This window comes from Camelus bactrianus, chromosome 13, assembly GCF_048773025.1.
Source record: "Camelus bactrianus isolate YW-2024 breed Bactrian camel chromosome 13, ASM4877302v1, whole genome shotgun sequence".
Classification (NCBI taxonomy): domain Eukaryota; kingdom Metazoa; phylum Chordata; class Mammalia; order Artiodactyla; family Camelidae; genus Camelus; species Camelus bactrianus.
Genome location: NC_133551.1, coordinates 72,326,337 through 72,352,938, shown reverse-complemented (window position 1 = coordinate 72,352,938; position 26,602 = coordinate 72,326,337). Strand labels below are relative to the sequence as shown.

Sequence of the window (26,602 nt, the reverse complement as noted above, 5' to 3'; positions counted from 1 at the left end):
TATGAAAATAATATCAACAATTATAATTATAATGATTATAATAACGGTGGTCCCCATTTTTCAAGTGCTTGCTATGTGTCCAGCACTACAGTAAATGCTCACACTCATCAGCTGAGTTAACAATTGCAAGGACCCAACAAGGCAGGTACCGTTCACTGTTAGCCCAAATCCACAGGGTCAGAGAGTTAAGAGCCCTGCCCAAGGTCACAAAGACAGTAAGTGGCAGAAGGATTTTAACCCTGTTCTGCTGAACTTTAGCTCTGCCATACTGCCCTGCCCTGGAAGAGAGGGAACATACATGGAATCTATAGAAAGGCAGCCCTAGCACCACAGAGGCCTTGGTTCCAGATAGGGAGGCCCCTCTGACATGTGTGTATCTCCCTGCTACCCACCCCCTGCCTCCATCACTGTCCTTTTAGCCCCGGCTCTAAGAGAAGGACCCTTCTTAAGCCCTTTTGTCCAGTAGAACTTTACGCAATGTTAATGTTCTTTCTCTGTACTGTCCAATACAGTAGCCACTGCATGGACTACTTGAAATGTGGCTAGTTCATTGAAGAACTGAATTTTTAATTTAACTTAATCTAAACTGCCACATGGGCTCGTGGCTACTGTATTGGACAGAACAGATCCAGAATCCCTCCAGCTACCCCTTTCCCTCCCAGCCCAAGAGCTATTTTGGAAATAAACGAAAAGTAACCAAAGACAGAAGCGTGTCCCACCAGTTAGGCCCCCATCTCAGCCACCAAGCATCTCCTCCACTCTGTCCTGGCCTTTCAGAAATCACTGGTCTGCCTCCAGCTTATCTGCCTCCCTCCCTCCTTTCCTTCCTTCTTTCTTATATTTCTTTTCTTCCTTTCTTCCCTTCCTCCCTTCCTTTCATGCCTTCCTTCCTTCTGTCCTTCCCTTTCTTTTCCCTCCCTCCTTCCCTCCCTTCCATCCCTCCTTCCTATCTTTCTTTTTTTCTCCCTCCCTCCCTCTATCCTTCCCTCCCTCCCCTCCTTTCTTTCTTTCTTTCCTTCTTAGAAAAAAGCATCAATTTAATTAGATAAATCCTCGGAGCACGTGGCCTGGAGTTCGTCATGGAAATTAACCTGCTCCCAGATCTCAGATAGTGAAACAAGAACCGGGGTGTTTTGGCATAGCACAGTGAAATGGGAGAGGCCGATGGAGTTTCATACACCTCATCTTCCATAAGTGCCCCTCGCCCCTCCAGTGCTCCCCGCTTCACAGCCCCCATGCCCTTGCCTCCTTAGGTCACTGCCACCAGGCCTACTCTATTTCTGCTCCTGGCTCTTCCCTCCTCACCTCTGCTCAGGCCTGGCAAGCGCCCCCCAAGGCAGGATCACCCACGGGTTGGGGGTGGGGGGTGATAACCTTGGCTCCATCCCCATCACGCCCCTGCCCAGCTCCCCTGGTTAGGCCCTCTTGCACCACAGTTAGCTTCAGGTCATCCAGGGACCCACCTTAGGCTTGGTCTAAGGCTGGCCTGTTAATCATCCGATCTTCATCCCACAGTCCCTACTGTGTGCTGCTTGCTGGACTAAGCGTGGTTCGTGAAAGAATGCTCTACATCAAACCTCAGCACATGGTGACTACAATCACTGTCCTCTCACCTAATTCTCACAAGGTAGGAATTCCAACTCCCATTTTACAGACATGGAAACAAAGAACCAGTGGAATCAACTGACCCAGCTGAGAGAAACACAATTCACACTGGGCTCAGCCTGACTCCAACAGCCCCTCTTCAGCCCCTGCCAGCCACACAGCGCACCAGAGCGAGCCTCCGCGCATGCACAGGCCCCGGGGACCACTGGCACCCAGCACTAGGCTCCTGGGCTGGGCAAACAGGCAGAGACCACCCAAAACTTGAGTAAGTTCCCAGGGTCCACCCCCACCCCAACCCTTGCCTCCTGGCTCCCGTGATGAACCTCCCCCCACCCCACTCCCAAGCCCCAGAAACTGCCAGTCTGGCCACAATGGGAAAGAGAGACCAAGGACCCCTGCCCCATTTGCGGTCTGACTCAGAAAGTGGGCATAGCCTTACTTCTCATCTCCTTCTGGTTCATCACCAAAAATACCAGGAGGGCCCCAAGGCAGCCCAGAGAGGTAAAACCCAAAATGCAGAATTTCCAAGCAACACCACAGTGCCCCACATGGACCAAGGTCCAGCCCCTAGATATATAGAGAGCAGGCTCTCCCCACTCTCCCATCCACAGCACTTTCTGGTGGGCAGCAAATACATGCAAATACATCCACATGCACCTCCAAGTGGGTCTGGAATACACAGGCCTGTTCTAAACACTTTACACATCTTAGCTTATCTAATCCTCACATAAACCTCACTGGGTAGGTACTGTTATCCCCATTTTACAGATGAGAAAACTGAGGTACAAGCATAATAACTGATATAAAGGCACGAGTATGATCCCTAGCTAACTGGCTCCGGGATGCATAATCTGTAATACGTACAGCTCCTCAATGAATCCATGGCTCAAAACGGCTAAGCACATGTCACATCCCGAATGGGCTTCCCAATACTACCTGAAAAGCAATACCACCCCCTAAACCCAACCCCACTCTGCAACCAACTCAGCCCCAAGCTCCCAGTGATGAGAACCAAAAACCACAACCTGGTACAGAAATGCAACCCCAGCACCACACAGCATCTAGATTCGTGGCTTTCTGGAATGGAATTCACAGGGGTCCCCTTTGAGACTAATACCATATTATATAAAACTGGCTCATCTGACATTGGGAGCACCCTGCACTTGACAACGCAACCATGATAAATTCTTCATTACGCTTAATTATTTCAAAGGACTTTCACAGCTACAAGCCCGGTCGACTGTCAGGGCAACCCTGTGAGGGCAATAGTGTCAGAGGCCATTTGATAAGAGAGGAAACTGAGGCTCAGAGAGGTCAAACGACTTGCCCAAGGCCACACAATGATTTATTGCAGAACAAGAACTGGAAGGGGGTCTCCTGACGCCTACAACTAGACCTCAGTGGTGCTCAGGACCGCCCAAGTCTTATCCCGTCTCCTCATCCCAGACCAGGGATGCTGGGGCTTGGCCCATGATCCCCCTCAAGGATCAGATTTCCCTGAAATTCCCAAAGGAGCCTCCGGGACTAGTGGGCCCGGAAATGGCCCTCACATAGCAAGCTGCACAGCTGAGCTCCCCGGGGGCAGGGGGGGCAGGCGGAGCTGCAGACGCTGGCACAGCCCCCGTGGGTACTCTGCCAGCAATTAGTGCTGGGGAAGGGTGCCAGCCTGGCAGAGCTAATTCTCCCACCCCGTCTTCTCATTCACACACACACACATACACTCACATCCACGCTTACCCTCCCCAAGACCAGCAGCAGAGAGGCAGCGCAGTTTCCTTACGGTAAATCTCGTCAGCAAGGCATACGCAGGGCATGCAATTTGGTCATTACTGCTTTTAAACAACAGAAGAGCAGAATCCACCCGCCATTAACCCGTCTTGCTCTCCCTCCGGGCTTCACACCAGCTCAGTCACCAGCCTCCATCTCTAACTCCCACGCACCCCCTTTTGCATGCTCCCCAGAAGTTGCTTTCCAAAAGAAACAGTCTTAAAACACACACACACACACAAAACCTGACTACAGTAAGTCAAACCTGAGTTGTGTCTCCATTCCCACCTCTGTCCCTAGAGAAAACAATCCATGGTTCTGACATGACCTTGGCTAGGACCCTTCCTCAAACAGCCTAGGAATCCTAGACAGTGCCAGGCGGATGAGGAGGAGGCTGCCTTTGGCCTGGAGAAGGGCATCTACCTGAGCAGGTGTGGTTCTTCAGATGGGAACCTGGGTGTTGGCCCCGATCCACCTGCGGGGGCCGTGTGTCACAGTCTGACACGGGTCTGCTCTCCCAGTACTGAGGCCGGCAGGGGTGGGAGTGGCAGTGAGAACTGATTTTGCCTCCTCACTGCCCGCCCCCTGCAGTCCCCCTTCCTGGAGAATTGGAAAGAAGCCCACCAGAGCAAGGGACCCTAGAGGGTCCTTAGCTGGGTTTATAAGATCTGTGAAACCCCTCAAAGTATAAGCAGTATTTATGCTTATGAGATATTTTTTATTAGGAGGGTTCTCCAAGGGGGCACATGAACTCAAAAGGGGAAAAAGCAATGACTCCCCCCCACCATGGGCTCAGCAGTGCCTCACACCCAAGTGGCAGAAAACACAGGGCTGGGTTCCAACTGGCCCTCCTGTAAGTGGCCCTGACGGGCTGCCTCCCTCCACGGGAGCTGCCCCCAGCCTCCTGCTCGCCTTGCCTGGAAGCTGGTCACTGGGAGTGGCGGCCCCGGGAGCTGTGCCATGCCCCTGGGCTGGCGCCCACTCGCCTTCCTGCCACTCGGCCAGGGCTGCCCGCAGACCCGGCAGAGGACAGGCATAGCAGAGCCCACCAGCGGGGAGGAGAGAGGAAGCCAGCGGCTGCTGTCTTGGAAAACCGCGCAGATCCTCTAAGCCACCTAGTGTCCGGAGCTGAGCTCTGGCCACTGCTGTCCCTCCCGCTTCCCAAAGCGGACAACGCAAGGGAGTCGGAGCTAGCAGGACAAGACTCCGGGGCCTTCTCCAGGAACCCGAGGCCAGGCGCAGGGCTGAGCTGGCTGGGAAAACTGTGCCCAGGAGGGAGCAAAGGCCCCATGGCCCCTGCCCCCCCCGCCACAACCCAAAGCAGGGCTGAGCCAGGGAGGATGTTCCCACCACCCCTGCTCCTTGCCCCAGCAAGTCACCCTCTCCTGGAGACCCCCAGTGTCATCTCAGACAACCGTCTCATCCAGGCTCCTTTGGGTCCCCCCACCCCAACCTCCAAGCCTCCTGCAGGGCCCCCAAACCCTGAGCCTGCCACTCCCCCAGGGCCACTTGGGCCCCCTCTCCCACCCCCTCCTCTGCTCTCTCTTTTCTCTGTGTCCTCAAGACTCCTCTCACCTTGAGAAGTGTTAGGATTACCCAGCATTTACACTCAATGCTCTTCTTTATTCCTTAAGACTTATTAAGAATGATAATGAGTTCCGAAGGAGCCACACGTCTCCCTCTCTCTCTCTGTCTCTCTCTCTTTCATCCTTCCCTCTCTCTCTCTCCCTCCCCACCCCCCTCCTTTGCTCTCTTTCTCTACGTGTCTTTTCCACCAAAGACACACAGGACAAATCCAGACCAAGGGGGAAGAAAAAATCCACCAATATGGACCAAGGGCACATGAGGATTTATATTCAACAAACCCCTCTCTTTTCCTCCCTCTCTCTAGTTGTTTGTTCTCTATTATTCAGATTAAAAAAAAACTCCCCCTTCCCTTCCTACTGTCCAGGCCACCCCTCGCTCTACTGGACTTTGAACAGGGGAAACAGCAGGGCCCGGCTTGCCTGCACAACCTCCTTAACATGCTGCTCTTAAACGGTTGATTAATTTTTGCAGAATTTACGACAGGCTTTAGCTCTCCACCCCACTCCCTGACACTGTGGCCTCAGAACCATAGCAACTTAACTTGGTGAACTTGAAGGGGGCAGAGATGGGGGTGCCCCCACCCCAGTGGCTGGAACCACGGGCGGCCTGGCGACGCGAGGTAGACGCACCGATGCCAAAGGCCAGGCAGGAGACAGACCTGCTCGAGGTGCGGCGCAGCACCCACAGGGGAGACCACCAGGCAGCCAGAAGCCACAGCTAACTTTTGGCAATTTGGGACCTTTAAATTCCAAAATGAGGAAGCCAGCAGAAACTGGGCAGAAGGGAAACAAATGACCCTCAGAGCTGACAAGGATGCCCAAGTTCATGCCCACCGGGCCACGCCACGCATCCCGGCAGAGGAACTGGCCTTATCGGTCTGCCGGGCTGCCCTTCAGAGAAGGGGAAGAACAGATCCTAATGAAATTACGGTTTTTAAAATGTCTATAAATTAAATCTCTCTCTCGCTCTCTGTGAATCTCCCCCTGAGCTCCCTCCTCTACAAGGCTTGTTTGCCTCTCCTCCGTTCCCTCTGCTCGTGTCTGTTTTTCTGATATAGACATCAAGAGGTTACGGGCTCAATTACAACTCCGCGGCAGTCTCAGCCATCAGACTCGCCTGGCCTTCTCTTCTCCTCTTCAGAAACCAGATACCAAATAAATCCCTCTTCTGCTTTATATTTTTATTTTTAATGCCAATAGCCTAAAGATTCATTCAGTTGACTCACACCCTTTTTTTTTAAACTTACTTCAGATGGGGGAAATATCTTTTTTAATTGCATCGAAATATAAATATAATATAAATGCTTTTCTCTTTATCTCATTCCCCTTCCTTAAGGACACACACAAAACCCTGGCTAACGTGAAATTTCAAAAAGAGGGAGAACAGAGTACAAATGTGCCTAATTAATACATCTCTGTTTCAGGAGCTGCTGGAGAATATCAGTTGGACAACTAGTATATTTCTAAAGTTACGGGGTGACATCATAAGGCTTCTTATTGGCAAAAAGGTCCATTTGAAAAGAGTGGAACATAAATGGTAAATTTGTTTAATGAAAACATTGCTTCTACTTTTCCCAATACTGTCACTAGATATAGAAAGGAGACGTGCTGTCTATATCATTTCACTTCCTCAAAAGCTCTTTGCCCACACCAAAAAAAGTTTAAAAATCCAACACATAGTCCATCATCATAACTGTTGATTCCTAAGATACAGAAACCAGCTCTGAGTTGTAGGTCTAAGGGGAAAACAACAAAAACAAAACCCCACTCTAATTCTGGAAATAGTAACCAGAGGGGATTCCAAAAGGTACTTTTCCAGGAAAAAGCACTTGAGACAAAGGCTGTAGAAAGCTGAAGTTCAAGGTGAATTGAAAAGAAAAACTTTGTCTTTCCATTTAACCAGACTGGGGAAAGGGGGCAGTGGGGGGGGGGCACACATTACTACCAACTCATTAATTCTTTCCTGTAAACAATTTAATTAAATTCTGCTAAATACAGGAGAAATACTCATCTTGGAGTGCCTCCCCCCCACCTCAAAAGCAAATTCCTTCAGGTTACTCCCCCCCATGCCAACACTTCCCCTGCTGTACAACCTTCAAATGGATTCCCAACCCAGGCGTGGACTGAGCAGCTCTCGGCTCAAAGAATGACAGCCTCATATGTCTGAAAGCTGACACTTCAGCTTTTAAAAGAAATGGGGGAAAATAAGCTGTTGACTTCTTGGTTAAAGTATTTTCTTGTTCTAACTCATGTTCTTATGTCACTGGGCTAAAAAAGAGAGAGAGAGAAAGAGAGAGAGAGAGAGGAGAGAGAGAAGAGAGATATGACTTTCCTTGAATGATCTGTTTAACCTAAGCCAGAGGAAAAAAAAGAAAGTCATTAATTACTTATGTGAGCTATTGCTTCAGAAAGACAATAAACCTGCCCGGTCGCCATGGATATGACATATTTGCTCTGAAAACAACACAATAATTAGCAAAGGGGAAAGATACAAGGAGAATATGCAAACTCCTGAGTTTAAAGCCACAGTGCTCTTTTCTATCCGTAAGCTTATTCTGTTTGCAATCCAAATCAAATTTTTAAAATACAGCGAAGAGGGAAATAATAGGAATGGCTCCTCTCTCCTCTGAGCTGAGAAGTAACAACCACTCCACCCTCTTCCAAAATAAAATAATATAAAGGAGAACCAGGATGGCAGAAGGAAAAAAAAAAAAAAAGTCAAGTAATGCTTCTGTTTTATTTCCTATAGCAGGGGTGGAGTCTGAGGTTTGTTTTTCTTTCTTCTTTTTTTTTTTTTAATAAGTGTGCTCTTATTTAGCATTGGACCTTCTGGCAGATATAAATTTATTTATAAAAGCCAAATGCTCTGTGTGTCTCACCCCTCCCCAAAGTAAGTGGAAAAGTGAAGGGGTGGAGGTGGGGGGCTCTAGTTGAAAAAGCAAAACAGTATACTCAGAAAGCATAAGCTCCAGAGAGGGACATTCACTCCCCCCACCTCCAAGAAAATGGAACCTGGGCCTTACTTTAATATTAAAAATGCATTAAATGGTTTTACCTACAACTTAGTCCCAGAGGATCATTAGGAAATGCAATCGCTTTGTATCATATCTGTCAGCGTGATAAATATCTGAGCTCAGAGTGGGTTTGCAATTTTTCAGAGTGTCACAAACCAAGATAATTTTTTTGGCCTTACTTTCTTAATTCACTGCACCCACTCCCCTCAAAGTCACAAGTCTACAGAAGAATACCTGAGGAGAGGAGAAGAGGAAAAAGGAAAAAAAGTTGATGTGCTCTCACACGCCAGACAGAGCTTACTGATATTCTCCTAAAAAATAGAGAAGTTAAGACTTTAAAATATTTGGGTAAGTATTTTTTAAAAATTTAAAGCACTCCATTAAGTTTGAGTAGAAACTCCTTTTCCTCTCTTCCCAGAGGCTAATTTTCCAAAAACAGATGGTCAGGATCTAAAAGAGAAGCAAATATACCTCAACCCCCACAGGCAGAGAAATCTAACTTTGAACTTCTTTTTAAATTAAAAAAAGGGAGGGGGGCAAGATAAACTATTAATAAGTATGAAAAATTAGCTGAGCTACAAGTTTTGTTTTTCTTATTCAAAAAATTCTTTAAACACAAGGGGAGCAGATATATAGGAGAGGTTCACATTTGACTGACTTCCTCTTTTTTTAACAATTTCTTTTTTTTTTTTAGATTAGACTCTTTGATCTTGAAAGAATTTTGCTCTTATATGATGGGGGAGAAGAGGGTGGTGGTGAAATGATCTGTTTTAAATGATGATGCAACTTAGGGATCAAAGCCTTGGCTTTCTTCTAGCCATAATAAGCTGTACTTGCCACAAAGCATAAGTCTCCGGGCTCCTCTCCTTCATAAGACGGAAATAAAATGCACGGAGACTCAGAAAAACGCGAAGTGTCTGCAAGGTGCAAAGTCTAAAAAACAAAACAAACAAAAAAGGCGGGGTGGGGGGAGGAGGGAGGTACTGCCCCTTTAAACGTTTTAGTGCATATGGAGTTTGATTTCTGAAAGAGATCAGTTTAACATCTCCATAGAAACCAGCAACAGATTATCATCAACAGAATAAATAACTAGTCTAATAAATTAAACAGGAGGCATAAGATCGCTGGAAACCTGATTACTGAAGTTCAACAATATTCCCCATAAACTCTCGTTAACCGCCTCTAAGGTGGCTAACAAGATGGGGGGATGGATGTCAATCTCTCCAATTCGCCGGATTCCGGGGAGAGAGACAGTGGCCGCTGCCAGGAAAGGAAAAGTTCCCCATCTTGCCCTAGAGAGGGTCTGAGAGCTCGAGTGAGGTGAAAACTGTATTGCCGAAGTTTGGGAAGTGGGAAAGCGGCTGGGCGTCAGAGAGGCAATGCGAGTCGCCTGAGATGGCGCGGGACGCGACGCTCGCCCGGGACGCACGGCCTCGCCGCCACCAGGGCGCAAACACCGAGCTTTGCGCTCGGGCGCCGAACGGCCCAGCGCCCCCTCTGGGCACGTGGAGCGCAGCCTGGGCGCAGCCCCCGGGGACCAACTACCCCCCTCACCACGCCCGGCGCAGCTGCTCCTGCTCAGTCCGGACAGCTCCCTTCAGGACGGCGACGTGTGTGTGGCGTGTGTGTGTGTGTGCGCGCGCGCGCGCGAGCGCCGTGGGGTGGGCGGGAGGGGGGCGCACCGATTTACCCGTCGATCTGTTTTCCAGTCCCCTCGCGCGCTCTCATCGCGCGTCTGTACCAGCTTAGAAGCGCCCTAAATTTACCAACTTTGCCCGGTGTAGTCGCCTGGCTGTTTCCCCCTCGTCGCCCCCACCTCTTTGAGTGCACGGGGTGTTGGCGGGACAACCACACATTCTGAGGGTCGTGGCCCCAGACTCCGCAGGGACAGCGACGCATAAACCCCGGGTCGCCCCTTGATCCAGCCGGGTTTGGGGGAGTTCCAGGCTCGTTGGAGGGGTGTTTTTGCTGCTTCCCTGGTGGACAAATCATACACACCGCACACGCGCCCGCACCCTCCCCAGCGTGACTGGAAGGAGGTCCTCGCCGCACCCAAAGCCGACTTCCCAAGCTGAGGCTGGGTTAGGAGGAACTTGTGTGGAAGGGAGAAGCGGCCCCCTGCCTCCCTCGGCACTCCATTCCTCCCCCAACTCTGGACCCGGGTCGGGAATGACTTGTAAGAAGAATCTGCACCCACCCGCTAGAGAAAAATCTATTATTATTATCTTAATCTACGCCCCCAAAGTGTCCCTCCCGCCGTGATTGACGGCGCATACACCTGTTCCCCTCGCCGAAGAGCTTCCAACGCTGGGGACAGACTTTCGCCCAAAAGCTCCGCAGCGGCCCAGCGCCCGCCCGCCGCCCTCGCCCGGCCAGCCCCCGCCCGCCGCCCCAGCGCGCCCCTGCCCGTACCTTGCCACCCCAGTGGCCGCCCCCTCCCCTTCCAGGCCCGGGTCCCCAGCCCGCCCGCTCCCGGCCGCGCTGGCTTCGGAAAGAGAGAAAGAACAGAAAGCAAAACTTCCTGGCGGCCGACGGCCATCAGCTGCACATTCTGCAAATGCCACCGAGTAAAAATAAACCGGCCGCCACTCCGCCCGGCCGGCTCACCCCGGGCGCACGACTCGGCCCCCTGCCCCGGGAGCTCTCTGACTGTCGGTCCGACCCGATCCCCCATTCCCGCGAGCCCCCTGGAACCCCACTCCCCGAAACTCCTCTGCCTGCCACCACGCGCTCCTTTGCCCTTTAGCTGGACCCCAGTTGACCGGGAGCACCGGCCCTCTACCTTTTGGTGCCCCCTGTGCTCCCACAAGCTACCATTCTCTCTGTTCTCCACCTGGTGCCTACTTCAGCCGTGCGCCCCTGGATTCAGGGCTCTTCTTCCTCAATTGCTGCGCTCCGGGGTCGCCCTCAGCCCACCCTGGGAGCTCAGACCCCGCCGGACCCTCGCCCACCTTGGCACAGCCCCCTGGGAGTGCACTATTCCACCCGCCCGCCGGCCCGCCGGCCCGCCAGCCCGGCGTCCCACGTCCCCGGACGCAACTTCTCTCCCAGCGCACACAACAACCGCGGCAACTCCCCCGAACTTTTCCCCGGACCCAGGCGGGCCCCGGCCGACAGCCACACGGCCCTGAGCCAGTACCCGGGCTCCCTGTGCCCAGCACTGCCACCCCTGCACCCGGGGAGGCTGGGGTGGGGGTGGGGGTAATGAGGAGCGCCACTTGCCGCGCCCGGAGCAGCGCACTTGAGACAAACTTCCCAGGCACAAATGAAAAAAGGGGCGCTGCTCCCCCCAGCCAAGCAACCTCTTGTCTATGTTTTCCCATCAGGAGGAACCCCTTGGCACCCCGCGCCTAACTGAACACTGCCTACCTCTGCCGGTAGCACCTACACCCTGGTTTTGGGGCACAAGAGTCGGCTGGAGGGGATCCCCACCCACCCCTTCCCTCGAGCAAAGTCTTGCAAAGTCACCCCAGGCACCCCTCACCCTTGCCTCCTTCTCTGCCCAGGAGAGCGCACAAACCCCTGCAGCTGGGAAGGGGGGGTGCGTAGGGGGAAGGAGTGATTACCGGTATTGGCGAGCACCTGCCCCCCCCAGCCCCTGGGAGCCCGCAGCGCGGGAGGCGCCCCCACCTTATTTGCAAAGTCCTGCACTCGTGCCTGGCACCTCCCCCTCTTCTCCCCTACCCCGCCGCCCCCTCAGTTGGAGTAAGTGACCCTTAGGAGCAGCAGCCCTCCCCTCCCCCGGAACCGCGCGCTGGGCATTCCCTGGCCGCAGCGGGCGACGCGCCGCCCCGCGCCCGGTTGCCAGCCCTCCGTGCCCCCTGCCTCCCGCACGGCCGGAGTTGGGTGGCAGCCGCCGCGCACAGGCTGGCTGGCTGGCTGGCTCTCTCTCTCGCTCGCTCGCTCGCCCGCCTGCTGCTGCAAGCGGCAGCCCCGGGGGTGGGGGGCTGCACCAGGACAGGAGGCGAGGCAGGGAAGCACCCCGGGAGGCCCGCGGAGCTGAGGGGCGTGGGGGGACCGCGGCGGAGGGAGCGCCGAGTCTCTTACCTGCACTTGGGGCGGCTTTGGGTGACTTTCCAAGTCCGGGGGAAAAATGTGTGTGTGTTTGGGATGGAGCGCCGCGGGCGCGCATGCGCTGCCCAAAGTTGCCGGATCCTGGATTTTTCGCTCCCAGTCTCCGCTCTCGCCCGCTGTGATTATGGAATTCTCCGCCGCCGAGCGGGCGAGTGGGTGGCATGCAAAACCCGGGCCGGATCGCGGGGCCGGGCTCCGCTCCACCCTCACACCCCCAGACCTTCCCCTCCCGGTTTCTTCCCACCCACAGCCCCGGCTGAGCTCCGCTGGCGCGCGCGGCTAGACGCAACCTGCGGAGAAGCATCTGAGCTCGCGGGTCCCTTGTGCGGCTGGAGAAGCTTTCTCCACCCAAGACTAAGTGGAGCTGAGGCCGAGGGACAAGAGAGGAGGAACCCGAGTGGGTTACTTTTCACCTGTTCTGAACCCCGCGAGCCTGTCTGCTTCCCACTTTTTCCCTGAAGAACTAGCTCTTTTCTGCAAGTTAGAATGTTAGAATTGTCGAACCCAAAAGAACGTGATGTTCTCCCTGTTTGATATCCGCTTTGCACTTATTCTTTGCAAGGGAGTTTTTCATTCAGTCCATTGTGCAAGAAATAAATCCTTAAGTGCTCGAGATAGGCCGTGAAGAATGAACCTGGGGCAGGGGTTGCAGATAATGAACATTAAAACAATGAATAATATTCAATATTCACGTTCAGAGAGTGAAAGGATCATGAAGAAAATAAAACAAGGCAAGAGGATAAAGAGTATTTTGGGAGAGCTAATTTCCCTAACCCAAGTGATAGAGAAGGCCTCTTTGAGGGGAGGACCTTCACATTCCATTGGAGAAACCCCCTTTTCTCCCTTTGCCCACTCTGCCCACCTCCCAGGAGGTTTGAGGTGGCCGCACCAGGCTGAGCCTGGAGGTCCGCAGCAGTAGCTCTGACCCTGCCTTTCACAGCCAGGCAGGTCCCCATCCCAGGACTGAGCTGGTCACTGTACCTGTTTTCCCTTCTGAACAAGGACAGGATGGAAATAGACCCGAAAAGAAAGGGGAAGTACTCTGATGGTGAGATAAGGAGAAATTGACCACTATAGTAAACAAATAGCTAAATGATTCCTGTCGAATAAATGAATAAAAATTCAAAGTATGACCAGCAGCTTTAAGAAGTATTCAGCAGAATGCATTCAACTAGAAGGAAATGCCAGAGACCAGTAAACACTGTTGCAGGCTGGTAGACTTTGGGGCCTAATCTGCAAGGTTTCAGCAAAGCCTCTCAGGACTAGTCGGGAGTAGTGACCTGGAAAGTGGCGAGGTAGGTCTTTTAGCTTTTGATTCTGGGCTCATTGTACTCCTGGGGCAGTATCAAGACTGCTTAACAGCTTGGGATTTGGGGTCAGACCCCAGCCACTCTCCAGCCGGCTGACCTTGAGTAAAGCATATGACCCCTCTGTGCCTCAGTTGCCTTAACAATAAAATGGGGATAATAATAGTACTACTGCCTGGGCTGGTTGAGAGGCTAAAATGAGTTAATGCAGGAAAAGTGCCTGGGCCAAGACAGTGATCGATAAATGCCAGTAATTGTCGTTGCTCCTTGGGACATCCAGTGCTCCCTCTTCTTCTCATTTCTGCCTGTACTCTCTCCCTTCCTTCTCCTCCTCTGCCCTTGTTTTCTCCAGTTACAGTCCTGCACGCATTCATTCATTCAGCAGGCATTTGCTGAGCCCCAGTGAACAGCACATCCTTACCAGGGCTGGGGAGACAAAAATGAACAAACAGGCCTTGTCTCCGAGGAGCTGGCTGAGGGGTTTGCTGGTCTCTCCCCTCCCCTCTCCCCCACTATAAGGCTCACCCCTACCACACAACCCCCCAACAGCCACATCTCACCCACCAAACTTTTATTAAAACATTTATTCTTCTCTCCATTTTTTCTCAGATGCTTCACAATTCTTCCATCCCCTAAGGAGTCTTTCCACCTCCTCTGAAGGAACCTCATCTGAGGTGGGGGAAGCTGGAAACTGTGGCAAGGCTGGGAGATGGAGGAGGACATTGGGATGAGGTGAAAAGGGAAGGCTCCTCTTCCTTTCCCAGCAAGGGGCCAGGAGAGAGCCCCACACCCAAAAAGTAACCCTGGTCTCAAAAGCCTCTTGTTCCCCACCCCCAGCTCCCTTTGCAGGGACTGAAATCAGGTGCTCTTTTCCTCATTTGCTTCATTTTAGCATTTCCTGAGCTTCCCTAAAATAAACTATAAACTCTTTCCCACAGTCAGCAAGGTCTGGCCAATGCCCGCCCCAGACCTCACCTCCCTCCACCGTCCCCTCGGTCACACTCCCCTGACACACTCGCTTGCTGCCTTGGAAATCACCCAGCTTGTCCCTACCTCAGGGCCTTTGCACTTGTCCCCTCTGCCCAGAATGCCCTTCTTCTGATTACTTCCTGGCATCACTCAGGCCTTTGCTCACACGTCACCTCCTCAGGAAGTCTTTCTCCCTCAAATAGCTCCCCAGCCTTTCTCTCTCACTTTGCCCTGCTTGAGGGTCTACAGAGATTTTGCTTATTCATCTGTTCCCATATTCCCTGTCCAGCTGCTCTCCTAGAATGGGAGTTCCTTGGAGGTGGGGACTTTGTTCTGTGTCCCCTTGTGTCCTCAGCCCCTCAGCCTGCCCCTCAGCCTGGCACCTAGAGGGCCCTCCCTCTCTGTGAGTCAGGCACACTGAGTCAAGATAAGCCTATGTGGTCCCTGTCCTTGAGGGACGTATACTGTAGGAGAATGACTAGAAAGCGCCTAGGACAAGGTTAGGGGGAGGGTGGAGCTGGTACAGTCCAGGAGTTGCCAGGTTAACATGGTGGCTTTGCTGAGTTTTCTACTCCCTGGCATTTGGCCAGGGGTTGACAGTGGGGAAGTAGATGGCTCTGGTGACCTGGGCCTCAACAGAGGAGGCTGCTTAGGTGGGAGGGGATGTGGGGTCAACTAACGACCCTATGGAGGTCATCCATCTAGCCCCCTGTCTCCAGGTGGGCTGCATGTGATCAAGAGCCTCTCCCATTTCTGAGGCCCCAGGGAAGACCCCCACCACCCTCCCCACTAGACTGTGAGCTTCCTGTTGGGAGGGCCTGTGCCTTTATCACAGAAGCCAAGTAGCCAAGCACAGTGTCTGGCACCCAGGAGGCTCTCAATGATTGATTGTTGAACAAATAAATTTAAGTCTGTCTCAGCCTGTGTAATTGGGAAAGCCTTGAAAGTAATCACAGCTCAGCTTCCTGGTCACAGTTTTTTGGTTTCTGGTCCTCTGCAGTGATGAAAAGCAACACCTAATTGTACGTCAGTGGCTGTTATTTACCAAGCGGTTATTATGTGCTGGCAGCATGCTAAGTGCTTGTACATATCATCTTATTAGATCCTCATAACAATGGTACGATGTGGTCACTATTATGAATATACCCACTACATGGATGAGGAAACCAAGGCACAGAAATTAACTTTCCCAAGGCTGAGCTGGGCTGTCTGACCCCAAAGCCAATGCTGTCTACCACCAGGATCAGCTGCTTGGGTGGGGAAATGACAGAAGCCTCACTCCCTGACTTACCCCAGTGCAACAAGCGTTTTTACCTTTACTCTGAATTCATAAAGAGATGAAACTTGGATGTGGGTGCATTGGGAAAGGAGGAGGAGGAGGAGGGAAGTAAGCAAATCTGTTCTTTAACTATAAATCTTATTTGCATCTAGTAAAAGACAAAAAAAAAAAAACAAAGAAATCACAGGACCAATCACCAGACTCTGTACACAGTAAGCACTCAATAAATGTGGGCTAAGAATCACCATTTTTAAATTTAAAAATTACAGACAATGTGCTTGTTTCCCTTGTTCCTAAGCTGCTCCTGGTTTTGAGGTTCTCCTTGGGCGAGGCCTATGTTTTTCAGGTTCACTGGGCCTAGCGTCACAGTAGGTGCACAATAGACACTTAGTGACTGAATAATTAAACAAATGCCTGAGATAAGTGATTATGGTCATTACTGGGCAAGTTGTAATTAAAAATAAAAAAAAGCTGAGTGCATTTCTTTTATTTACGAATGTCTCTCTCGGGAGTCCTGGGAAGGGAGAACGGGAGAGGGGCTTTTTCCCAAATGTTAAGCTTGGTTCCCAAATCCCTTCCAAGTCGAATTGGACAAGCCCTTCCACCCACCAACTCCCTAATTCTTTTTGCAAAGTACGTGATTATTTGTTTCTGACTATATACATAATACATGTTCATTGTAGAAAACTCAGAAAATACAGGTAAACAGGAGGAAAAAACGTAAATCATCTGTAATCCCACCACTCAGGAATAATCACTATAGATTTGGTGTATTTCCTGCCAGTCTAGGATTTTTGTTTTTTATATTTCACTTTGTTTTGTTTTATAACATCAGCACACAGAACACTCTGGGTTTTTCTTTAAGCCAGCCAGCCATGTGTAGTTAGCATGAACATTTTCTCACGTCGTTAAATATTCTTTTATAACATGATGCGTTGCGTGGCCGCAGCATAGAGTTTGATCATCATTTACTTAACCAGTCCCTCACTGTTGGAAATTTTGGACATCGAACACGTTTCCAATTCGTTTCATTATTACAAATAACACTAATGAACATCCTTATCCATAAATAATCACGCACGTTCCTTAAAGTGGAATAGAATTTAAACTGTGCGCGTGCATTTCAGAGCTTTGGCTCCCGATGCCAAAGTGCCCGCTCCGCGCAAGACTGTGTGAACCTGCCCTCCCCCCGGCAGCGCTGCGTAAGCCCCATCTCTCCTCACGCCCTCCGACCTTCGGTATTCTCGCCTTTTTTTTTTTTTTTTTTTTTCTTTTAACCCCTGTTAATTTAATGGGTGAAAGAGTCTGTGATTCCAGTAATGAATCCTTATTAGAACTGTGCTGGCCACGAGCAGGGGCTGTTTCAAGGTGTGAGCGGCCTTGTTCAGACCCACAACCTCAGGTAGCTGAGAAGGGCAGAGGCCTAGGAGCCCTGAGCTGGTGGAGAGCAGGGCCTCCGGACAGGCTCGCGTAGCGGGTGGGGAGGCTTCCAGAACGTCTACCCGAGCCCAGGCTTCTTGGGTATCTTCTCAGCTCTTGGAGGAAGAGGGGTGGGGTCTGTCTCTGTCTTTCAGCCTCAACAGAGAGGAGCTCCTGCTTCGTCCTACCTCTCCGCCCACACCTTCCAGAAACCTCTCTCGACAGAGGAGCCTTAGGGAGTTCTATACCTTAAATACTACCTGTTTTCTGAGCTCAGGAGCCACACTTTGTACCTGCTTTCATTCTCCCTGCCTGAGCTCTCCCTCAGCTCCAGTCAAGGGACAGGCTGTTTTGTTGCTCTCTGGTTCCACCTTTTTCTCTTTCTAGTTTGTTCTAATTAATTTACTTTTTGGGTCTTTATGTTTACCCCTACCTGGTAAAGAGAAGAATTGTATGTGACTAATTTTTCCCTGTTAGGAAATGTTCCCTAATCTCAGAGTCTCTGTTCTCTGTGGCCCCTTGACGGCTTTAACATCCTCTGAACCATCTCACTATTTGTTTAATAACTTTACATTTCTGAGGGAAAAGGGGGGTAATTTGCATTCAACGCTAACAGTTCAGGAAACAGAGAAATACAAATGTAAAGTTAATCCAGAAAATTGTGAAACACACACAATTAATTGGACTTAAAAAGTTAAAAGGATAAATTTAAGTGAAATCCACCAGGTTCAGCCGTTTGAGCCCAAATCGGCAGTGGCCTGGGCGAGCAGAGGTTGTGTGTGGGTAGGAGGTCTGTCATGCCAGGAGGTGAGGTATGTGTCTGATTTTATCTGTATGGAAGAGTGAGTATGCACACGCACTTGTGGGGCTATGTATCCCTTTAAAGGAGGGTTAGGGTCTATGCAGGTATGGCTGAGCTGTTTGCACGCTGGAAGATTGTGCTCATGCTGTCAGCAGACACCTGAATACAGAGAAGTACAGCCAGGTGAGGGGCAGGGCTGACTGCTGACATCACCTCTTGGAAAAATGATCCATGGCCGACACCTACCCCCTCCCATGCCAGCCAGGGAGCAGCAGGCTGGCACCAGGGCCTTGTCAAACAAGGGAAACCAACTGATGGAGAAGTTGGAGGGAACACCTGTCGTCCTCAGAGCAAAAGCCACACTGCCGGGGCCTGGTGGTTCCTGCCACATACCACGTGGGCCCAAATCTCAGCCCCTGCCCCTTCCTCCTTCCTCCCACCTCTCCCAGATCTGAAATCACACAGACCTCTGAGGGCAGAAGCAAAGTGGGCCAGTCGTAGCTGTGCTGCTATGTCCCAGGATGTGATCCCGCCTGAAGTTGGCGTGGCCAGGCCACGGGCAAAAGGAACCCACTGGGAGACTCCGGAAGTGGCTGTGCTTCCTCCCGACTGGCACCTGTGCAGGTGCTGGCCGCCGCCCATGGCACCATGTCTCACGGCGGGCGGGGCTGGCCGGGGAGGCAGGAAAGAGCTGTTTTGCTGATGAAGTGCCCTCATGTCACACAGACAGGAGTGCCAGGTGACTGAAGGTGGGTGGGGGAGGGCTGCGCCACTGTGCCACCCTGGCCCGGATGTGAGCGACGGCCCTGCCTGCCTCTCCAGCCTCACCTCTCAACACTCTGTCGCACATTTTTACACCCTCTGCTCCAGCCACACAGAGCTGCTTGAAGCTCCAGACCCTGCTGGATCTCACCTCCAGGCCTTCGTCCAGGCTGTTCCTTCTGCCCAAAGGGCTTTCCTCCCCTTCTTTACTTGTCCTCCTCCTACTTACCCATTAAGACCAAAGCAGGTATCACCTCCTCCAGGGAGTCTTCCCTGAAATCCTCTTGCCCCAAATTAGGTTAGATGTCTCCACGTGGGCTCCCACAGCCCTCTTGTTTCCTCTGTCACAGCACTAATCACACTGTAGTATAATTATCTTCTCTTAGTAAATAATATGTATATGATATTTTGTAATCTGTGTTTAAATAATCAATATACTGGAGCACGGATTTCTGAGTTGAGTGGGTTGTGGGTTCAAGTCCCAACTCTGGTACTTTGAGCAGTGTGACCTTGGGCAGGTTCCCTGATCTCCCTAGGCCTCAGTGTCTCTGCCTCTAAAATGGCAACAAAATCAGTATCTGCCTCACAGCGTTGTCAGAAGAATTAATTGAGATCATTCACACAAAGCATTTAGCCTGGATTCCCTCATAATAACCGTTGTTGTTGTTATTGTTCCCAGCATCTAGCAGAATGCTTAGAAAAGGTCAGGTGAACAAGCAGCATCTCTGTATTTGATGTGCTCATGTGTGGACGTGGTATATACCAGGGGTAAGGGAAGTGAACCAGCCCATACAAGGAGGCGGGTCTTGTAAAGATGTGTGTGTCCACTCCGAAGGGTAATGGGCCGGTTATTTATGGTCATGGCTTAAGAAAAAAAAAAAAAAGACAAACCAGTGTTCAGTAATGACAAAGTAATTACCTTTTTATTATTTTTTCAATAGGATTCGAAGGGAGTGTGGGCCTTGGCCACGGCCAGCACATCTAGCCTGGCTTTGGGAATATCCTGATGCTTTGAGCTACACCCATTCCAACTGCCCCACCAGGGATAAGGCTGGAGAGGGCTGGGCAGTACTCCTAAACATGGATGGGGTCAGGGAGAGAGGGAGAGGCACTGCCCAGACTACAAAACAGGGACTTCAGAGGTGGAGTTCTCCCAAGCTCTGGCTGAGTTGTCCACATAGAAGGGGCCAGATTCAGAACCCAGAACAGCCAACAGAGAACATTCCAGAGTGGGAAACTGAGGCCCAGAGAGAGGAAGTCACTGACTCATCTATGATCACGCAGCAAGTTAGTGGTAGAACAGGAGCAGAGCCTGGGTCCTCTGACCCCAGGCCAGTGCTCTTTGCCGCCACAAGGCTCACTTGAAAATGGGGGTCTGCCTGGCTCTAGTTTTGCCTCAAATCCCTGCCTGAAAGTGCTCTGACTTGCTAGAAGGAGATCTTTTTTCCAGGGCTGTCCAGAGGATTGTTGGAGACATAATTTCAAGGCATCAGGGTCCCGGATGTTAGCTAGACTACCCTGGGATTAGCATTATCTATCCATTGATAGCGAATAACCACTGAGGGGACCAAATCGGTTTTAACCTCTTATTTGTTCAAACATCCATCTGTCCATCCATTCATCCATCCAAACTTCTATCCATCCATCCATCCAACCTTCCATCCACACATCCATCCATCCATCCAGTCACACATCCATACATCCAACAAACATCTGAATGAGTGCCCCCATGTTCCAGGCATCTTGCTAGAACCTGAAGGTCTGGGGATGCTGAGTTGCACAGAACAAAATATTGGGAACAGCCCATGAAAAACATTTTGTGGCATAGGAGGCTTCTCAAAGACACCTAGAAATAAATGCAGGTAGGTGAGGGGTGTCAAGCCCCTGGAGTTCTATGTCCAGCACTGTCACTTGCTTGGTGGGGGGTCTTGGATAGGTCCCTTCTATTCTATGTTATGGTTTCTTCCTCTATCAACTGAGAGGGCTGGACTAGCTCAGAGGGCATGTGGATCCTGCAGAGAAAAGGTCCCCTGGATGGGCAGCCTTTTGAGTGGGAGGCTATAAAGCTCCAAGGGGGCAGGGGACAGGAGTTCCCTTGGTTTACAGTGAGAGGATGAGGACCAGAAGATTCTGGAAGAATAAGGAAGAGGAGGTGAAGGATGGGGAGACTGCCCCACCTCCATCCCGCTCTGTGGATCTTCAAACCTACTACTACTTCAAACCTACAAATCTACTTTTCTTAACCTGCCTCTGGGTCGCCTAGACCTGGATCTCTGATTCCAGGTCATTGACAAGGCCCTTGTCCCTTTGTCCTCCCTTCCCCACCCCTGAGCTCCTGCCTCCCTCAGCTGTGATAGCCCACACGTAGCACTCTGCCCTCTGGAATTTATTTTAAGGTCTTAGCTTGTTTATTTATTTTATTTAGAGATTTCTCGGCGCTTTGTAGGGAGGAAAATTCGAATGGGGTGATTATGAAATACTATTTCACCTCGCTGTTCATTCACAACAAACAAAGAGAAATGATTGGTGATTAAAAATGCATTCTCTCTGCTTGTTTTCTTTTGTTTTACCATTATGGAAATATTATAAATACTGAATACTAATCTGGACCTGCGGGACCTCACAGACCTTCCAGAAACCAAGGCTCCTGCTCTTCCCTGGGGCAAACTTATGCCATCCTCTCGAGCCCCAAACTACGGCTCAAGCCCTCCCAAGTGGGTCCGAGTCCAGAAGGCCCTGTGACTCAGTCCTCAGTGAACAGAGATAGAAGTCTCCCCACTTCCTAGTCCCGGTTCCCTGCGTGAGCAGAGCTGGTCAAGGAGACCAGAGCTGTGAACATGGAGAGCCCTTGATTTGTCCAAAAGTCACAATCACAGAGTTTAACTCCCAGAGTGGGACTGCCTGATACTCCCTGCTCTACCAATTCCTGGCTGTGTGACCTTGGGCACATTGCTTTGTGTCTCTGAGCTTCTGTTTCTTCCTCTGTAAGATGGAGGCGAAAATGGTACACACCTCCTAGGGTTGCTTTGAGGATTAAATGGGTCATAACATCTTATCACAGGGCCTGGCAAACAGAAGTGCTCCAGAAATGTTGGTTCCTCTATCATTTAATACTTCCCCTCCCCATCCCACTTCCGGCTCTCATTTTCTCCCTCTGGAAGGTGAGGGAGTTACACTAGCTGTTCTCTAAGTTCCCCCCAGCTCTGGTGGGTGAGGCTTCTGCCTGCAGGATGGGGCGCAGTGGGGGACAGTCCTCACCCACCTTGACTCTCTCAGAGACCTTGGCTCCTTCCCAGGAACGCAGCCTGCGCCTGCTCGGGAACTCATAACCACGGCCTGCTTTCCGTGGACTGTTTTTGAGCCATAAACCCGGCACTTCCCCATTTATTTCAATCACAAACAAATAAATAGGAGTCAAAGGGCCGGATCCAATTCCAAAGTGTTACACGAAGTCCAGATAAACAGCAAGTTCCGTGGCGTCTGCGTTCCTTTTATCTTTCACTTTATTTAACCAAATTAACTGCTCTCCATGTCCCCTGCGTGTGAGTGTCTCTCTCTGTCATATAAAATACAATCACGCTTGCTTGCTACATGTTTCAGATACTTTATCATTAACATCAATTCCAGCCAAATTAGGAGTTTCTCCCAACATAATTGCCCTTCCCATTATCCAGCACTTTATTTTTTCAAAGCACTTTCCGACCATTAATTAGTTAACCCTTAGGACGCCCCAGAGCCGGCGCTCAATGTCACCCTCCCTGTCTCCCAGCTGGGAAAGGGGAGGTGGGGAGGGGTAAGGTGGTTTGTTGGAAGTCACCCTGGATGTGGGGGCTGGGGGCTATGATAGAACATTGGTAATCCTCCCTCCAGCCTCAGACCCTCTGGGCTGAGTCCAGGCCTGGCTGGTGGGGCAGTGGGTGGGGGGTGGTCCCCAACATTTTTAAATCTCCTCACTCCTGATTCTCTCTTTGGCTCACCAAAGGAAGGAGGGAGCAGAATAAATGATTGTCTGGATAGTGGCACCTTCTTTGCTGTGGGGAACCAGGGCAGAGGGAAAGGAGCAAGACACCCATCAGACAGAGGGACCAGCAGGTGCCATGCCGACAGCCCAATCCATTTACTTGTTTCTGCCACCAACAAGCACCCACTGAGTGCCTAGAAGGTGCCAAAGTAACAGACTGACCTCCAGAACGTCTAGTAAGTGAAGTGCTTTTGGTATATGGTGATGGCTCCTAACGAGCAAGGCAAAGGAAGACGGGGGTTGATCTCTTGTGCACCCATTCCAGCTCCCAGCTGGGGCCCAGCTCCCTCGGTAATTCTACCAATACTTTGTTCCCTCCTGGCTAAGTGTAGCCATAGTCTTAGTCGGTCCCAAGTTAGGTGGGCAGCTTAAAACTTTGGAGCAGACAACTTAGACAGATTTGGTGATGGTGGGGTGGGGCATCAGAGGAAAACAAAATGATTTATTTCTTGGACAGGGTTCTGGCTCGTCAAGATGAACTCTGCTCGCAGCTGCTAGGGATACACTGTCGAACGACCAATATTTTACATTTACGGCCTCTCCGTAGCCCTAACTTCTTTAATGATTGCTTTTTTTCTTAAAATACATGAGCTGGCTCCCACAGGGACATTGCCAGGAACCTTCAGAGAGGTTTTCCAAGCTGTCGTTAACTCAGAGCCCAGAGCTTCACAAGCTCTTTTATTTCAGTCACCCTCCTTCCTTCCAGTTGCCTTGAGGCCAGGGCCACCCGTGCTAAGGCAGCCTTGTAGATAGAACGCTAGCTACCAGCCTGGGAACTTTCCCCTGCCCTCCTGCCACTCCTAGTCTGTCTGAAGTCAGACTGCAGGGAGCTTTTGCAACCCAAGGAATAGACTCACTTGGGCAGTAAAGCTCATACTGACCATTTACCCTCTGCGGTCAGGCATCCTGGGGTCTGAATCCCAACTCTGCCCCTTACTAGCAAGTTTGACCTTGGGCAAGGTGACCTCTCTAAGCCCCAGCTTTTCAATTATCAAGTGAAGTCTTTGTGAGGATCAAGTGAGATAACGTAGGTGAAGGTCTTAGCACAGCTCCCGGCTCACAGTGAGTGCTCATTGGACGGGAGCCATAGTTTTGGTCAAGGAGCAGATTGTAGCCTTTAGTGTGACTTTCATTCTTCCAACCTCCTGCCTTTGATTTTTGTCTCCATCTAATTTCTTTCAGGCTCTGGATGTGAATATGTAAGCAAGGCAATAGGACTAGACAACACCCTCGTTCTCCAGCTCTTCATTTAACGGAGGAGAATAGGCATATGGAAGGGCGAGATCTGGTTGTCCCCAAGCCCCCCACCTGCCATCCCAGATATATTACAGTCCACACGGCCCTCATGCTTCAAATCTGGCTCCATTGCCTGTCGCCATAAGCACCATGAGGGTGGGACAATGTGTGGTCCGTCCAGGGTTACATCCAAGTGCCTGGCATGTAGCTGCCACTCCTCAGAGACCCGTGGATACCTGAATTGTCCATGGGACTGCACTCTTTCTTCTGGGCTGGGATTATTTTTCCCATCTCTTTTCAACTTCTGGGGCTTTGTGCAATAATAGGCAATAGCTCAAGACAGACAAAAGCCAGAGGGGACTCTTTCCTTGTTGCCCCTGCCTGTATAGCTTCTCTAAAAGGGAAGCTCCTATTCCTTCTGCCCTAACCAACCATTTTCCTGTAATCATGCATTTACTTGTTCACTTATTCACTCAACAAACATTTACTGACTGTCAAGGTCAGCTGACCTGGGTTTGAATCTTGGCTGTATCACTTCTTAGCTGGGAGAACTTGGGCCAATGACTTAACCAAGATGATTCTGGGATTCCTCATTTATAAGAGGAGGTAAGAGTGCCCAGCTCATGGGTCTGTTGTGAGGAGGTGATGAGATTTAAGCAATGCCCAGCATTTAGCATGGTGCCTGGCACAAAGGAGGTCCTGCATAAAGGGCATGTGTTTTTACTACAGGCAAAACTCAAGTGTTAGGACCATCAGGGGTGCATCTGAATTTGAGTCTCTGCCCGTAAAGGTTTCTGTCGTGGAAAAAGGTTCCTGGAGAAGCATTAGCCAATTTTGATTCCTAACAAACACAATCCCTGAAGCTTTAAGACGTGTTGCCAATTCACAGAGCGCTCAGCTGGTGATGCCACCCCCGCAGGACTGTTAGCATTTCACATGAGTATCAAACCCAGAGGGGTTGTGTGGCTTTCTTCAGGTCACAGAGCAGAGCCATGTAGCCAGTCTGAGAACCTCAGATTCAATTTCTAGCACCTTCCTCTACCATTCTCCTACTCTGCCTTACACCCGGCCCCTTACTCCCCACCCTCTGATAATAACTTTTACTTACACAGGTGCAGCCTAGAACTTTCTCCGGCACCCGTGAATGGTCAGTTGGCACTCTGTGGGGCTAAGATGCCCACGCAAGGCCACCATTATAGGGGGTTACACTAGAGACCCCACCAGTGCCACTTCCACAACAGCAGCAGTGGAAACCATTCTTCTCTGGGGCCCAGCATTTCCAGGTGATGTTGAGGTTGCTGAACAAACCAAAAGCATCAGAAAGAGAAGGGTCAGGTTTGGCCTTACCTGCCCTGTGGCTCCCCCTACAAGGACCCGTTGAGATCCTTGCCTAGTGTCCCTGAGTCCTGGCAGCGAATGGGGGAACCCTCCCAAGTGGTCCCAGCAGCCCTGTCCAGAGCCTGACACGACCCCAGCAGCTAAGGGATGGAGCCACCTTTCCAGGTGGGTCCTGTGAGCGATGCTGGGCCCTGAGCCATGGACGGAGGGCCATCCTGCCTGCCCTGCAGCCCCCAACCCAGTTCTGCTGGGGCTGCTGCTCCTCCTCTGCCCACCAATAGCCAGAGGTTAGTGAGCTCAGCCTTTGACCTTCAGCATCTCATTTAAGCCTCATAGACAGAGTCTATCATCATTCCCATGGTCAGACTAAGGCTTAGAGAGGTGGAAAGACTTAGCTCTGTGCCCCCAGCACGGGGGCCTGTGCCCGGCAGTTACATAGTAGACCCTTGATAAATGTTTGTGCGATAAATAAAAACATGACCAAGAGAGTGAATAAATGAAAGACAACAGCTCCTATTAATCGGGGAGGAGGGGGGCGTACCACACGCCAGCCACATTCTACAGAATTTCTACAGGTTAGTTTATTTAATTTCCGCAGCAATCCTGCGGGCAGGTACCATCCTCATCACCTTCATACACACAAATCAAGACCCAAGGAGACTAAGTCAATCCCTCAGGGGCACACTGCAGTAGGCAGGAGTTGGGAAGGGGGGGCTGGGAGTGGAATCCAAGCAGTCTGGCCACAGGACCTGTGTCTGTCACTCTTCTATGTCACGATGGATAAGTGAATGGTGAGGGGGTGGATGAGGGTATGGGGGTCCAGGAGCTCCACCCCCACAGGTGTCGTTCTGCCTCTGCATCACTGGTGCTCCCAGCCAGCAGCCAAGCCAGGGGAAGCATTTCCCCTAAGTCCTGACCGCTCTCCCCTGCACATTCCCACCATTACCTACACAGGGAATTAAGACTCAAATCCTCGTTTGACACGATGCAGGAGGATGCTAAGTACTTAAGCGCTAATTAATTAGTGAGCTGTACCCGCCGCCACCAGCCGCTAGAGGAAACCTCAAACAGACCCCCAGAGCGCCACCACCCTCCCTGCCACGGAGGCCGAGGCATCAGCAGAGCGCGGAGGGGACAGAGAGGAGGGGGCTGCGCAAGTAGCCCCAGGCCCAGCCTCTGGTCAGAACAAAGTCCAGACTGGTTCTGACCCCTGCCTTCTAGCCCTCAGAAACCTGTGGAGGTTGGAGTTCTGGGATCCTGCCTGGGCTGGGGTTCTCGATGAGACCGTCCCGTGATGAGCAAACCTGGATTTGTCTGACTCTGCAATAAGCTCTTAAGGCAAGGCCAGATTCCAGAAGCTGCACTGACCCCCATACTGGGGGAAGTTTCTAGGGCCCTTGAGACAAGAAGGAAGCATCTTATT

At 51.1% G+C, this 26,602-nt stretch overlaps 1 protein-coding gene across 2 annotated transcripts in view; it reads right to left on the bottom strand.

Annotated features, from left to right (window-relative positions):
• Window positions 1-18,312, bottom strand: part of CASZ1 (castor zinc finger 1) — a 155,788-nt gene extending 137,476 nt beyond the window's left edge. Inside the window, exon 1 of one of the 2 annotated variants that reach the window (XM_074377445.1) lies at window positions 18,290-18,312. The gene's annotated coding sequence lies outside the window, so the exon portion shown is untranslated. Of the gene's footprint in view, window positions 1-12,019; window positions 12,177-18,289 lie in introns of those variants that run through there. The other variant, XM_074377444.1, reaches the window with a different exon arrangement.
• Window positions 18,313-26,602: the final 8,290 nt, after the last annotated feature.